Genomic DNA, 11,135 nt, shown 5'->3' on the forward strand with positions numbered 1-11,135 from the left:
AATGAATTTCAATATTCATATTTTCTGAATGAGCTAAATTCTATATTATTAAATCAATATTAAATATATATATTATATACAACCTAATGAAAAATATGGTAATTATTTATAAAGTCTTTTTTTTCTGAAATATCCTTTAGTCAATATTTTACTAATAGTTCAAATGTCATGATATCAAAAAAGTATAATTTAAAGGCCAATAAATGAAAATCGAATCAAAAGGGCAAGCAAAATTAAATTCTCAACTGAACAAAAACAGTATCAATTATGAAATGACTACAAAACGAACTTGGAATACAACCAAAACGTTGTAACAACATCACAAAGTCGTAACTAAACAGAAAACGATAAATTATTACAAAATCTTCCATCGGTCTCAGTTCCGTTGCTTTCAGACCTATACAAGCAATAAAAGTGTTTAATTAGTCAAAATCAATTCACAAAAGCGGTAATTGTTCGCTTGAAAGCAAGAACGATAAATCTAAGGGAAATCGTGTTTTGAATTAAACAATAGATTGGGACCCGAAATAATGAATAGCAAGCGTAGGTAATAACACGGACGCTTTGGAAACCATCGCTGTGATGTATGGAACTGCCCTTGTGGGTTTGTGGTAAATACGAATTACTTCGAAATAACCGTCGATAGTTTCGACTCGGGAGAGAGGAGCACTTATAATATTGACAAAGTAGTATTCAATTATCCTTGGAATAAGTAGGGACGTTTTAAAAATCAACATAATCTAGACACAATGACGCTTGGATACACCCTTCACAATACAACACAATATAATGAAATTCTTTAAAGAAAATACATTAATGTGATTGTGCTTAACGAAGAATATGAAACCCGAATGATAGTCTAATTAGAAATTAAAGACTACGAAATCACAAACAAAATTAATACCGAGTAACATAACACGAAATTTCAGGACACTTAAATATAATTCTATTATCAAAATGAACCATTACATTCGTATCGCGACACATCGTCATTCGGTAACATAAGAGGATTGTACAACAATCACTCGGTTCGCCAGCGTACCGAACTTAACGGGAACATCCGATGTAACCCAAAGTAAATTAATTTACCAAAATTTGTATTTCTATGAATAATTATACACGACCCGTCGATTCCGCGTGTGCTGTATAATTGAGTTTCGAATGACGTACACTGTCACAATTATGCCTTTGAAGGATCGGTGGTGATTGAGGGATTTTATGGACGAATGATTTCGTGATTATGATGTGCAAGCAATCAAATAGATGTCATAATTGTAGTTGTTACATTTGAGATGTAAGATTTGCTAGAGGTTATCGTTTTAAAGCTGACAGAAGAGTTAAAGATGTTGAAACAAGTAAAGTTACCTAAACAACTCAATAACTGAAGAAACCTTTTGATAAATTGACATGTGGAGTTATTTACTTAATAAACGTTTACGTACTAAAAATGTCAACTACTGTGATTAGAACTGTAGATTTATACTACAACTGAATAAAGACACGAATTGAAAGCACTCAGATTAGAGACCTTGTTAAACTTTATTTACCTTCATACCAACACCAACTCGATCTACGGCATGATCTGCACTTTGAAAAATAGCTAGAGAATAATTCCTAACCACCCAACCCTATTTAATAGGGCTCAGCACACTCATAACGGAACATAAACAGGTCACAAAATAAAGAAAAATAAAACCGCCCCGACGCCGGTTGAGCCAAGTTCATTGTCAAAAATGGGACTCCTGAAATTATCAGCTGTGTAAATACTGGGATCGTGTGAATGTTGGTAATTGTCTCTCTTTTATCCAACTCGTTATTTTAATGCGACGTTTACCGTAAAGGTTGGGTGTGCAGATAGCGATGAAATGAACCTGCCTGATGAATGTTTGTCTTCATTGAGTTTGTCTTTAGAACCTAATTCTTTTGTTTCGTTATTTTTTTGCTGTCAATTCTCTGAATGTTCGGCTAAGGTTAGTTAAACACTTGATACTTTATCATGTCTTGTATTGATTCTTGTTAGATGTAAAAAAAATCTTCGATTATCGACTACTGTCGTTCTAAATCTGATTTGGCTTGGATATATTTTACTTTGATATTATAAAGTTACGTACTAAAATTTCATTTCAAATTAATTGCGAAACTGCGCAAATATCTATTACACAAATAGGTATAGGAATTTCTGCTGTAATAGAGTCATTTTAGTACATTAAACCATCCTCTTTACGCTTCAAAATTGCACTGGAACCCAACCCTGTGGTGTGTCAGGATATCCGAAAACAATAAAACGCTTGAGCGATTTTAATCCTTTAAGGCTTTGTCTCGCAGACCGTTAAGGGTCGTTTTTGCTTGATTAATCTTATCCATACCATTGTAATTGTTCGCGTATGTTCTCGAGGTAGTCCAGTTTCGTAAGAAGGATTATTTGAGTGATATATTTATCAGTGGGGATTTAACACTCGAGCGGACAGATGGAACGAAGCTCGTCTGGCATATTACTACTGTTTGGTTTGGAGATTAATATATTATTATGTGTTGTTTAGACAAGGGGATTACTTATTAAGTCAATCTTTTGACAACCGAGAGCTAAGTTTAGAATTTTTTAAGACTGACTAATTAATTATTTGTAACAGCATTAAAAAAAATAGATTTTAGAACCAAACATCTGCAATATTTGCTATCAACCCATATCTACATAATATTGTTAAATAAATAAATTGTAGTCATAAAAACTACGATTCATATTAAGTGAACGACCGTGATTACATCACGTTGAATAATGTTTCCAGTTTTTCTTCGTGAAAATATGTATTTTAAAGCTTCTGTGTGATCCTAATCCAGTCCAATCTATCATCATCACGTTCTATTACTTTGATTTGCTTTTGTTTCTATTTTTTATCTCGTTATGTGTTCGTGGGACTGTTACAGTTACTTCAAGTTTTTATCTTATTTTCTGCTTTTGTACTTTAAACAATAAAAAGACGAATTTGTAATATTTCATGAGGAATCTTGAACAATTTTGATACAGATTAGCTGCTGCTCTTTTAAAAAAGACGGATAAAAGTAGCTTTTGCGTTAATCCAAGGTGTCAACTACCTCCATACCAATTTCATCGAAATCGGTACAGCTGTTAGCGCGTGAAGCGGTAACAAATAAAAACACACCCACACTAACTTAACGTATCAAAAATTAGGTGTGAAAGAGAAAGTGAATATATAATTATGATAATACAAAAAGCTTTGGCTCACAGTGGGTGTCTGATACAAATATAAAAATATTCTTCATCAGTATATTTTAATTCATATTCATCCATTTCTAACACGTGTAACCAATACTCTGTGAAGTTAATTATTATTACAACAGCTAAACAGTACCATTAAACAAACTAAAGAAGAAAAATATGAGGCAATTACACAGAATAAGAAAATTCTCGAGTATTAAGAGTAATAGTGAGCAGTTGTCCAACGCGTTTACATAATTGATGGCTACATTCTGCTAGACTGTGGACCGAGACTTGGAGCTAAGATTAGGTACGTTTTTTCTCTTTTAGAAAGAAGAAAAGAAACAGGTTTTATGTTATATTTTAAGACTGAGTTCCATTTTTGTGGTGACTTTTTAAATACAATTTCATTTGTAAAACCAAATAATAAATAGGTACTTTGTGTGGCGGTATAGTTTGAACGGGTTCAGTACGCGTTGGACAAAAAATGAGATAACATTTTTTTATTAAGTGTGGGTGTTCTTCATATACGATGAATTGAATACAATACAGTAGAAAATCTGTAAACCTTAAGCCGAAATCATCAGCATAACCTAACAAATGGTTTTAAATATAGGCACAGCATCTAATAAAGTGCATCACTTGAATTAACCGATTCCCGCAGCGTATAAGCTCAACAATAAAATCAAATCGTCAATAATGCAGCTTCAAGCCAACCTTATGGATAGCTTAACTCTAGTCACTTTAAATCAAATTTATACTCAGCAATCTATTCAAAATGGCCGCCATAGGATTAATATGAGATGATAATATTGACTAATTCATTCACTAATCTTCACGCGAGTTGCGAGCTGGTGTAGGCAGTAATTTATAGTTTTATGCGTGTGTGATGGTCGGTAATGATCCGTAATTATAGGAGATGTTTGGTTTTGATGGTCATTTGTTTCGTCATCGCACACAATGACTTAATTTCTGGTGAGAGTGATATATGGAAGGCACTATTGTGTATTGTTTATTATGTAATGTCTTATGTAGGTGCTGCTGGTTGGCAGATGCAGATTCTATGATCAGCTATTTACGTCGGTTTGGTAGTACTGGTAGTGATGTTTTTACGACAAAAGCAGTTAAGACAGATCATTTAAATACGACGGCCTGCATGGGACAATCATTTATGTGTTCCAACAATTACTTGTTCTGAGTCTGTAGGTTTTTGTGCATATGACTTGAATCTTTCCAAAAACCCCGCGTAATAAAAATAAAACTCCTTAGTGAGGAAGTCGATCCAAAAAAACATACTTCCTTCCAAAGAATCCGATCGTTTTAACTAATCCACTAAATTATAACAATGTACCTCTAAAAGCAAGGCATCAGCATAAAATATAATTAAAATTCTTATAAACTGGGATGAACAAAAAATATTATCCTAATTAGCTATTAAGAAACACGTGCCACCTTAATTATAAGTTTCGGCAGATATTACAGCACTCTCTTACGAGAATATTATAAACTTAATGAACAATTATAAGAAGCTGTTGTTAACGAAGTTTAATTTCTATTTTAGGTACTAAATGTTGATTTCTTTTTGTATTATGTATTTCTTACTTTTGTATATTATACATATTGATAAAAATGATTGGTGAAACATGATCCATTAGAAAGTGCAGGAAAGACAGCGAATGTAGTGTCTTTAACTTACACATAATGACAAAACTGAATTTTCTGGAATCCAAAAGTTTTAGTTTTTGTCTTTGGTTTGTTTCGACCTTTTCTTCTCAGGCCACTACCCTGAAATGTCGACTCTAGCGAGTTTAATATTAACTTGACATGTAAAAGTGATAACATTTATCTTCCCAGCAGAATAAACTATTTCATTACATGCGCAACGTATGCATAGCATTGTTGTATCTGATTTTTTATTTCTTTATATATTTTTATTGTTCTACTTCAAATCAACTTTCAGTCAAACACGATCGGTTTTACCTAAAATTTTTATTCACTTTTCCTAATTGCGTTGGGGTAAAATGTTCCTAAAGCCGCATTTTATAAAGATAATACTTACAATAGTGTGGTACATGGTAAGAAGATTTGAGATAAATTATATTAAATCTGTCTCTTGTTCTTGAATCGGGAAGGAAATACTTTTAAGTTTTTACGTAAAGCAAAAAATAGTCTAAACTGAATTCAGTAGGTAGACTACTTTCGGTAACCTGAAATCTTCTAGTGCTCAATCGGCTTTTCAATAATTTGTTTCGTAATTAAAACTAAAATAATAATAAAATGAATGGGGAATGCCCTTTCCTATAATCTCATCCATTTTGGTTTCAGACTCTTACACTACCAATAATCCACCTTTTCCAACAGGCAGAATCATTTGAATGGCGATAACTGCCATCGACATTATTTAATATTCAAGTATAACCAGAGTTCCAACAACCTTGGAAGTGTTCTTGCTCCAGAAGTTCCCATAAGAATAAAATGAGCCAAATTCTATATCAAAAACAATGTTCCCAAAACGTACTTTTGGGTAGAGACGAGGATTCTCTTTGTGTCTCGTTCGAGAATATTCCGTAAACATGTATTCTTACGATGCGGTTTTCAAGTTTATGCCGCTTTTGTTTCTCATTTCCATGGTTTAGCAATCATTTTTGATGTACTTATATTTTACGAGAATGATATGAGAACGTTTTAATCTTATGTTTTCAAACTTATGACTGGGTAGATTGGAGTTATGTTACTTACTATGAAGAACTGTTTCACACAGTATAATGGAATATGGGGGGGAGATACTCGTACGTTGCGGCTTGCCATGGTAGAGGCCAGTTTCTAGCGGCCTGACGTGGGCTGATTATTTTATATTTCAATATCAAGCCTTTCGTTCCACAAAAAACACGCTAGCCTTAATGGAACGGGGCTGATCACGTCGCATAAATGCAACCTGCCTGAGGAAAAAAGATCATCGCCCACAGGACTACATAGGATGGATAGCATCGTCAAGGTCATCTCCGGTGAAGGTGGTGTGACGAAATCGAAAGACAAATATTGAAAAGGGCTGGACTGGCCTTCTGATGCAAGCATCGACTTATATATTATGTATACATATCATTTGCAACTAGATTTGTAAGTAGACTAATTTTCCCTATCCGCGTGAAATTTTGAAAACATCCAAACAATCAATGAAACTAAATAACATAATAACAAAACAGTATTCACGTAACAAACAATTTCGTCCTAATTTACTCCACAGTCAGTTCCAATTTAAAAGCTTAAAATAAAGAATACTAATTTTCCCTCGAAATCCGATCAGCAAAAACATGAGAGCCAAACAAAATAATTTATGTATGTAGAACCTATCTCCAAGTATAATTGAGGAACAAAATTGAATTTACAATTCTGTTTCGATCAAACACGGGAATGGAATAACATAAACGTTTACTTTACAAAACTGGAAGGATTAAGTCTGTTTTCGTTTACTGTATTACGTAACTATATACTAAATAGGTTACGCTCATGTTTTGTTGGGATTTGTGGTATCGTTTTGGTATTTTTTTTCGGTTAGAAAAATATTTTTCTTTCTAAAATTATTTTTAACACGATTTTGCTACCACGCTTGCATATTGCTTTATCTTATAATTAACTCAGAAGGTTTTGTAACATGATTTTGTGAAATAACTTTTCTTTAATTGAAAATGTCAAAACTAAATAAAGTCAGTATCTGGAACAAATTTGTCGTAGCACAGATCCTTGACGATTGAGTCTTGCACGTTATTTAGAAATAGCAGAGATATTAGGCCGAAACCGATAATACGGAACCCGAACAAAACTAATAGCTTTTTGTTGGGGCTGTTCTAATTAGCCTCAGCCTCCTGCCACATGAACGATCCTTGACTACACATAGCAGGTACAAACAAAAGCTCAAATATATTTGTAAAATTACGGTGATTGTACCTACACTAGTGACATAAAAAATGAGAAGAATGAAAAATATATAGATTTTTTTTTAAACAATTTTCGTTAAAATAATTATGAACATGCCTATCTAAATCACCAAAAAAATATAGAGTATGAAATGTATATAGTAAAAGTATATACATTATATAGTAATGTCATTAGTATGATTTTACACAATTTTGCCACTCAGATCACAGATTATAAATTTAACCACACAGAATGACAAATCTGCTTAGATACATTAGCTTTAGGGATTACTTAAACGCTTTGCTTTGCTACAGTAATAAAAACATCAGCTAAAAGAGCATCAATTTAGACAAAATTGGTGGCAACTGGCTTAGAAGATGACAAACCTTCTGAATTTCCTGCAACATGCCAGTTATAAACAGGCTCACTAATAATGGGCAAAAGTTTTGTGCGCAGTAATGTAAATAGATTTTCCTTATCTCAACTATTGGTCACGGGGTGGGTGTCCTAATGTAGGATCTTTATCATGTACGGGACTTGTTATACTCGGAGTATTAGCTTGTAATTTTGGATGTAACATCATGTCGTAATAAGTGCTGTGGTTTTGTCGTACTTAGGAAGGACGATAAAGGAGTTACCTTGTCCTTGATTACATTGTTTTTTTTTTAGGTTTTTTACCCAATGGATAAAAACAGAACGTCATCGTCTATTTTTCACTGAGGTGTGTCTTATGAATGATAATTGCCAGTAAATTTATCAGCCTCAATTGACACAAGAAAAAAAAATGAAAAATTGTCTTTTTTAGCCAATTTGATGGAACCCTCCGTGTCGCAAGTCCGACTCGCATTTGAATGTTTTTATTTTGTTTTAGTATAGATTTTATCCGTCGTAAATACGGATGTTTTTTTTTTATATTAAACAATTAAAAACCTAATTAATATACAGTATTTATAAGCCCCCATGCTCGAGATCAAATTTTATTTTTGAGACTATAAAAAAGGCATGTATTAGATTTTTGCAATAAAGGTCTGCAGAATAAATTGCACTGTTTTATGCATCACAATGAACTTTAAACTTAATTTACTTTCGTTGTTCCAGGTAAATGCAGCTACCATGAAATGTTCCAGATTTAATCTCTTTCAGTCTTAAAAACAAAATAAAACAATTACTATTTTGCGGAACACAAGGTATGTTTTTGAGTGATTTTGTTTCTCCAAACTCGATAATCTTATGTTATATGATAAATCTCTTGATTTATTACTCTCCGTTTGAGAAACAAATGAAAGGTGAAACGATTATTCAGTAAATGATGGATACCCCCAAATACGCTTGAATTGCCCAAAAATATATCATTTTCAGACAGAAATGTTTTAAACATGAGTTTTAGAAGTATGCATAGCGTGCTTGAAGTAGTAATGTGGAAGAAGCGAGATAAATCGACTAACGACATGAAAATGACAAGCGATAGGACTTGAATATTAACAACGAAGTTTTATGATTATAAACTGGGATTTAAGATATTGATAGGTGTTGAAATTTTGGCAGCAGTCATTAGATCGTAGCCATTTCTAAAAAAAAAGATAGTAATAGTCATAAAAAGGTAATACCATCCTACGAATTCCCCAATGCTGGGAACAGGCTCTTTTTCAAAGTCAGGAAGAGGTTTGAAAATTGACTTTACTATTGCAATTCAAACTATAAGAAAAAGTTTATACATATATCCTGCGTAATTCCTAAACTTACATCATACAACTGCATCAAACAACTGATTACATTGAGGTTGACAGTTTTGAAACAAACGTTATCACTTTATCTCTAACACTTTTATCCAACCGCTCAAAATCTATTTGATGGATATGTAATCCATTCAAAATTAGACGCGTTCAGCACCTGAACCCCGGGGTGATAGAATAATCCCGGGGAGTAGACGTGACGTCATCGATCATAACCCAATGCCTGTACTATAAGCTTTTGGAGCAGGACAGGTGAAGTTGGGAGGCGAGACGGCGCTATGCAAGTGTGTAGCGTCGTCTCGTTTCGACAATTGCAGTAGTTCAGGTTTAAGAGCTCATAGTATGGGGTCAAAACCTCGATTGCATAGTATGTGACATATGAAACGTGTGTTTGATGCAGTTCTGAATTTGTTATAGTTTATGTTTTGTGTGGAAGAAAAATTAATAGGCAGTCAAAAAATTTCGTTGATTCTCCAATGCAATGTGGGGAGTTATTGGTGTCCAAATGATAAAGACGTGTTGCTATGTCTAAGGTGTATATTATACTGAACTGATTAACTTAAGCTTAATACTAAGTAAATGTATAGGTATGTCGGGAGTAAGGTCGGCTTACACACTACACCTCCCCCGATAATAAAATTAAAAAAAAATACAATCGTGTTTTTTTTTTATACATAAAAAAATCGAATATTGTTGTAAAAATAAACAGACAACTAATTTTTATGATAGGTATACTTACTTATTACAACTGATTGATACTTAATTTTAAAGAAATGTACTGTTAACAATATTATTACTATATATACTGAATTACATTTGTCAAATTACAAGTATTATAATTGTTACAAAAAATATTAAATAAATAATAAAACTTCACAAACTTCAGATTACTTAAAAGCAAAACATTGTTTCAATTTCTGTTATTATATTATTTATTTTAAACTTTTCATATTTTATAACAAAAATAAAATCTTTGTACCTATATTATCAAAATTTATTTTCCATATTTCATTTTATTTTCTACAAATACATGTTTTTAATGTCTTATCCATAATTTTCTTTTCACATTTTTTTTTATTCTCTTCTTAAACAAAACATTATATTATCTACTTTCAGTACTCTTCCATATCTTTGTTATCAATATCTTTATATTCTCTACATTATGGTACACATATATTTTTATTTGGACCTTTGGTCTCCTCATTATTCATTATATTATTTATTTTATAGAAGTACATTACTCATTTTTATAGTCGACTTTATTTTTCATTTATTTAAGGATCAGTGTTTAAAACCTTTTTGTTTCCAACAATTTTCACGGAGGGAAGCTCGTCCGACACCATGATCAAATGGAAGGATCTGTCCTTATACCTCTTAATTTGTGTACCACATTTTCATAAACATTAACATTCTAAACACAACATAAATATAACATACAAAATGAATAGCTTGGTTTACAAGCCGGGCGCTCTCGGGTGATCAGTCCGATGACGTCAGCGCAGAGTCTTGCCTACCAAACGATTCCCAACTACTTAAAACCATATCATACCAAACAATTTTATAAAACTGGTCCTTAAAATAATCCTATACCATATTTCAAAAACCTTTTCATAATCCTCTTTTATATTTTGTTAAAAAAAAAAAATTACTCCTTGCACTCTAAAGATGATAAGAGATTTTACATATTTCCCTATAAGGCAATCAAACTAAATATTAACATCAAACTTTTTCTAGACAATTTAAAAGATAATCATAGGTAAACAAAGGTTTCTTAAAACTTGATACATGTTTATATTAACAGCACAATATCCGTTAGTTACACAGAAAGACACATGATACCCAATGTAAAATAGCATTGATGCCCTATGTGAGTTGCATGACATCATCATCAAAATTGCAGCGCGTGCATTATATTACACGGCGCACCTGAGAATGTTCTGGTAACCATATATAATTATTAATTACAAAATTTAAGTTAGATTTGATTAAAATATTATTGTTACCTGAGGCAATATAACATACTAATATAATCATGGTCTGAAAAAAAAAAAACGGTAGCATATCCCAAAATACTTATATACGACTTAATTACATTGTCAACAGGCGTTCCTATCCAATATATTTTATTAATAACTATAAAAAAAGGATTATACATTTTAATCTTTAAAATTAAAACCCTTAAACGTACCTAAGTATAGAAGAAATTACCAAAAAATTCCGCGGCATTATAATAAGCTTCAAACCTTCAAAACAATCACATAATCACTGAC

This window comes from Trichoplusia ni, chromosome 4 (genome assembly GCF_003590095.1).
Source record: "Trichoplusia ni isolate ovarian cell line Hi5 chromosome 4, tn1, whole genome shotgun sequence".
Lineage (NCBI taxonomy): Eukaryota > Metazoa > Arthropoda > Insecta > Lepidoptera > Noctuidae > Trichoplusia > Trichoplusia ni.